Here is a 5772-nt window from a genome sequence, read left to right as displayed (position 1 = left end):
ACACGTACCACCAGAGACTGAGCAACAGCCCCTTGCGGAGAGAGAGAGAGAGGGTGGGGAGAGAGAGAGGGTGGGGAGAGAGAGAGAGAGAGAGAGAGAGAGAGGGTGGGGAGAGAGAGAGAGAGAGAGAGAGAGAGAGGGTGGGGAGAGAGAGAGAGAGAGAGAGAGAGAGAGAGAGAGAGAGAGAGAGAGAGAGAGAGAGAGAGAGAGAGAGAGAGAGAGAGAGAGAGAGAGAGAGAGAGAGAGAGAGAGAGAGAGAGAGAGGGCGGGAGAGAGAGAGAGAGGTGGGGAGAGCGAGCGAGGGTGGGGAGAGAGAGAGAGAGAGAGAGAGAGAGAGAGAGAGAGAGAGAGAGAGGGAGAGAGAGAGAGAGAGAGGGGAAGAGAGAGAGAGAGAGGGAGAGAGAGAGAGAGAGAGAGAGAGGGAGAGAGAGAGAGAGAGAGAGAGAGAGAGAGAGAGAGAGAGAGAGAGAGAGAGAGAGAGAGAGAGAGAGAGAGAGAGAGAGAGAGAGAGAGAGAGCGAGAGAGCGAGAGAGAGAGAGAGAGGGAGAGAGAGAGAGAGAGAGGGAGCGAGAGAGAGAGAGAGGGAGCGAGAGAGAGAGAGAGGGAGAGAGAGAGAGAGAGAGAGAGCGGGAGAGAGAGAGAGAGGGAGAGCGAGAGAGGGAGAGAGCGGGAGAGAGAGAGCGGGAGAGAGAGCGGGAGAGGGCGGGAGAGGGCGAGAGAGAGAGAGAGAGGGCGAGAGAGAGAGAGAGAGAGGGCGAGAGAGAGAGAGAGAGGGCGAGAGAGAGAGAGAGAGGGCGAGAGGGCGAGAGGGCGAGAGGGCGAGAGGGGGAGAGGGGGAGAGGGCGAGAGGGGGAGAGGGCGAGAGGGGGAGAGAGGGGGAGAGAGGGAGAGAGAGGGAGAGAGAGGGAGAGAGAGGGAGAGAGAGGGAGAGAGAGGGAGAGAGAGGGAGAGAGAGGGAGAGATCAAGTTTCACATGGTGAAGTATGTTTGTACAAGCATCAAAATGAATAACCAGGAAAGGAAGGGGTAACAAAGATGTAATATTAAATTTATAAATTGATTCTCGGAGCACCACCAACCATGCTGCATAAGGATTGTTTCACACACCACCAGTTTTTAAGTAAAGCAGGATCTTGAGTTTCAAACTCAAAAAGAACACGCGACGTAACCATTGCTTTAAAAATAGTTAAGACGTCATCAGCTAAAACATCAGTGTTCTGCAATTTTCGCTTCCTCGATAAATAAATGGCAAGTTTTGCTTCAGAACACAAAAAGTTTGCTAAAAGACATTCATTTTTACATTGATACAAGACATTAAAACCAAATATAAAAACACAATGTGTAAAAGACAAACCGAGCCCCCGGATCACATGTGACATGATTCCAAAAAGCGAGGCCAACCTTGAACATTCAATGAAAATGTGAAAAATGGTCTGCGGGGTGTCGCAAAAGGGGCACAATTCCGAGTTTTCAGGACATATATGGTGAGACAGGATGTTGCAAGGCAGGATGCTGTGCGCCAGCCGCCACTGCAGATCGCCCGAGCGCTTGACAATAGGTTCTCTGTACATCACCTGCCATTTTATTGTAGTGGAAAGGTTAGCTTGAAGCAGCGCTCGCCAATGAGCTTGTGGCTCTGCAGGTTTGTCAGGAAAAAGGGTGAGAACACATAGATTGTACACTGAGGATTTCTCCATCTGGTTAAAGGGCATAAAACTTTGAAATAAAATTAACAGATTTGGGAAAGGACATTGGGAAAGATGGAGGGCATCTTCAATGTCTGGGTCCCATTTTAACCCGGTTTACTTAAAGGTCCGTAGAATCACAGAGAAAATTCTGCCAATAACTCTGATGGACCTCACTGGTGGCCACGGCAATATCAGCAGCTGGCTTCCATCTATGTACAAGGGGGTGTTCCTGAGGTGTTCAACTCTGGTAACGCCGACATCAATAAACTTTTGCATGAAAGATCTGTCACTACAGACCCCATGAAAAAAGGATTTTAAAAACATTGGTTCCTTTAAAAACATCTGAAGGGAGTAAGCACTGGAATCACGGCAAAAAGAAAACGCCTGCCATGCTTCCAGCATGCTTCGGTAAAAAAGGGGGACCGATGTTATATCCACGTGCTTCGTGTTGAGAAGAAAGAGCTCGTCACCAGAGCCAAGTTTTCCAGCTTGCTTAAGCAAGCAATGGGCAAAGGCTTTCCATGGGACGTCGGAGTATAGAAGCCTTCGTGCTGAGAGGAGGCGGAAAGCCATCACTTTGCTCGTTACCTCTATTAGCCCCTGTCCACCCTCTGTTGTCGGTAGGCTTAGTATTCCTGGCCGGAGCCAGTGCTTTCCCCCCCAGAAAAAGTCTACAAAAAGACTTTGAAGTTTTCTTAGGATAAAAGCTGGGGCCTGCAGTGCGTTCAAAACATGCCATAGCATTGATGCCGCAAGATTATTAATGAGTAGAGTACGACCCCGGTAGGAAAGCTGCTTCAATAGTCCCCTCCATTTTGTTAACCGCTGCTCAGTTTTGGTAATCAGCGATTCCCAGTTTTTTGAAATAAAAACTGGAATTGCAAGAAAGACACCGATGTAGTGTATTCCTTCATTGGTCCATTCAAGCTGCCCTGGCAGTGTTGGAGGGGGAGTTTCATTCTGTGGACCAAAATAAAAAGCTTTGCACTTTTCCATATTAACTTTAGTCGAGCAAGCCAGGCTAAATTCCTTGACAGACTCAACCAAAGCACGAAAATCGTCATCTGAGTGCACAATTGCACAGAGATCATCCGCATAAGCAATGGTTTTTACGGGATTTTCTAATGGCAGAGGATAAAACCCTTGTAGCCGCGTGCGTAAACGATGTAGTAAAGGTTCAATTGATAGGGAGTATAGAAGGACAGACAGGGGGCACCCTTGACGGATACCTCTGGTAACAGGGAAAGGCTGACTTAAGATGTTATTTACTTTAAGCACACTAAAAATATTATTATACAATAGTTTGATATAGCAAGTAAAATTTTCCTTAAAACCAAACCCCCATAAAACAGCAAAGAGATAAGAATGATCAATTGTGTCGAAAGCTTTTTCTTGGTCTAAAAACACCAGACCAACATTTCTATGTTCAGCAATACAAATATCGATCATGTCACGGACAATAAAAATACTATCGTGTATTGCCCTTTGAGGAATGCAATAAGATTGATCGGGGTGTACAATCTCATCAAATCAAAGGTTTGAGGCGGTTGGCAAGAACTTTCGAGAAAATCGTGTAATCCGTGCAGAGGAGCGAAATGGGACGCCAATTTTTAAGTTGCTGGAGGTCTCCTTTCTTAGGTATGAGCGAGTGTGGCCCTGCGACAGCTAAGTGGTAACAAGCCTGACCGTAGGCTATCAACCAGGAGGTCAAGCAGCTCAGGTCCCAACAAATCTCAGAAGGCTTTGTAAAACTCTGCAGGGATTCCATCAACTCCAGAAACTTTACCTGTGGGCAAAGTTTGCAAAGCAATAGAAAGTTCATCAAGAATCACTTCCTTTTCAAGTTTTTGGCATGCAGATTCAGACAAGGTGGGCAAAGAGGTGGTTAAGGAACGAATCATGTCTTCCTTAGTGTTTCTGGCACAATACAAGTCAGAGAAGTATTGTTTGGTCAAGCTCCTAATGTCTTTTGGATCGTGTATTGCTTGGCCTCCTGGTGTCCGCAGCGAAGTTATTCGCTGGTTTCTCTTTTTTTGCACTTCTAACGCAAAAAAAAAACTTGGAAGGAGTATCGATAAAGCTGTAGTTCTCCATTCGCAGCCTTATTAGAGCACCTCTGGCTTGTTTTGTATAGAGTTGAGTGAGGAGGGCTTTCTTCGTTGTTAGTAGAGAACTAGTCCTTTCAGCACTGGGAGTTTGAAGGCTTGACTGGAGAGACAATATTTTTTTAGCAATTAGAGATTGCAGCGCAGATTTATTCTTGGTACAAAAGGAGCTATATTGCTGGCAAAAGGTCCTGATGTGGGTTTTCGCATTGTCCCACCATTGTGCGAGGCAGGAGTAGGAAGGATTCCGTAGTCGTCAAACTTCCCAAAAGGCTCGGAAGGCGACAGGAAAAGCGTCATCTTGCAGAAGACTCGCATTGAAGGTCCAATGGGCAGTGCCACGATTTTGAACCGGGGAAAGTATATGAAGAACAACCATGTGATGGTCCGAAAAGCCACTTGGGGTGATGTCAACATGGTCGATGACATTTAAAGTCATTATTGATGTAAAATCTGTCTATCCTTGCAAGAGATAGCCGGCCATTTGCACATCGGCACCACATGTATTGTCGTGCAGATGGGTTCTGGAGTCTCCATACATCCATAAGGGAGAATTTGGACAAAGCCCTCTTTAAGGGTGCCGTAATTGGAGGGGGAGGCTCTTCTCAATTACGATCAAGGGTGGGATACAATGTGCAATTAAAGTCCCAGCACAGACAAACAAGACCATCAAAAACAAGGTGTGTGAGGAACATTTCTAACTGTATAAAGAAAACTGGTCTTTCTGTGCTCGTACTGGGTGAATATACATTAATTAAAGTGTGTTTATAACCATTATAAAGGAAATTAACTGAAACTAAATGTCCTTTAATAATCTCCTTAAAAGTGACATTTTCAGGACAGAAAGAAGGATTTAAATAAATAGCCACTCCAGCACTAGGACAGGTCAAGCTACTAAAGAACCATTGTCCTTTCATGATGCGAGTCCATTCGCTTGAGCACGAACAGCTACATCTTGTCTCTTGCAAAAGAACAACATCAAAATGTTTTTGCTCGACAAGCAACTTTACCTGAGCTTTGCGCAGGGGTGAACGTCCCCCATTTATATTTGAGGTTACAATAGAGAAGGTCATGGTGTAGGTAGGGAGGGTTTGTCAGGTAAAAGGAAGTTGGGTTGTGCTTGTAGCTCTTTCCGAGCTTTCAATACACACTTCCTCAGGCGAAATACTTGTGACTCAGTCACACCAAGTTGTTCAGCCTTGAGGAGGAGACGTCTTGAAGAGGTTATAAAGCCAGACAGGTTCGGGAAGAACGTTATAATCTTAACGTTTTTCTTTCGAAAAGTGTCCTGAAGAAACTGGAGAATTTCCATGGGTGATAAATCATCATCACCCTCCAGTTCCTTGGCGATTGCTGGGTCGTTCCAGACCTCCCTACGAGCACTAGAGGCAAACGACGAGGCCCCATCTGAGTCATAATCCGAATGGTTTTTATTTTTCTCCTCACACACTAAAGTCGATGCTCTCACAACGGGAAAATCGTCTTCTGCTAACGGTGAAGCTGTTTCCACAGCGGGAGTTTTAAAGACCGTAACAGGGATTACCGTTTTTGTGTCGGAGGCTTCGCCCTCTCCCTCTGGGGCTGTTACTTCTTCCTCCTCCATTTCCTCAGACACTTCGTCGTCAGCAGGGCACGGGACGAGAGCAGGTTCGTGGTTCTTGATTTTAACGTCAGTGACCGGGGTGGTGACCACATCTTGGGGCGTTGCGCTCGGTCCTTGTTCGTGAGAGGAATGAACGGAAACGTCTCCTCCGTTTTCAGCGAACACACCGAACCTATTCTGCAGCAGAGGACCAGCTGCAGGAGCTTCTGTTTCTAGGATAGAAACATTGCGTTCATTCGACGGCGCTATCTTTTTCGAACAGCTCGCCTGTGTGTCCTCACTTCCGCTTCCTCTTTTATAATTCCTCTTGGAGGACACGGTGATAAAACCGGCGTCATCAGCCGGGGAATTATCGGTTTCCGCGCTCGAATGTGAA

The sequence above is a fragment of the Eptatretus burgeri genome, chromosome 7, assembly GCF_056783735.1.
Source record: "Eptatretus burgeri isolate ZD-2024b chromosome 7, Ebu_testis_v1, whole genome shotgun sequence".
Lineage (NCBI taxonomy): Eukaryota > Metazoa > Chordata > Myxini > Myxiniformes > Myxinidae > Eptatretus > Eptatretus burgeri.
The sequence above is the reverse complement of the archived record's forward strand: the minus strand, read 5'-3'. Positions refer to the sequence as shown.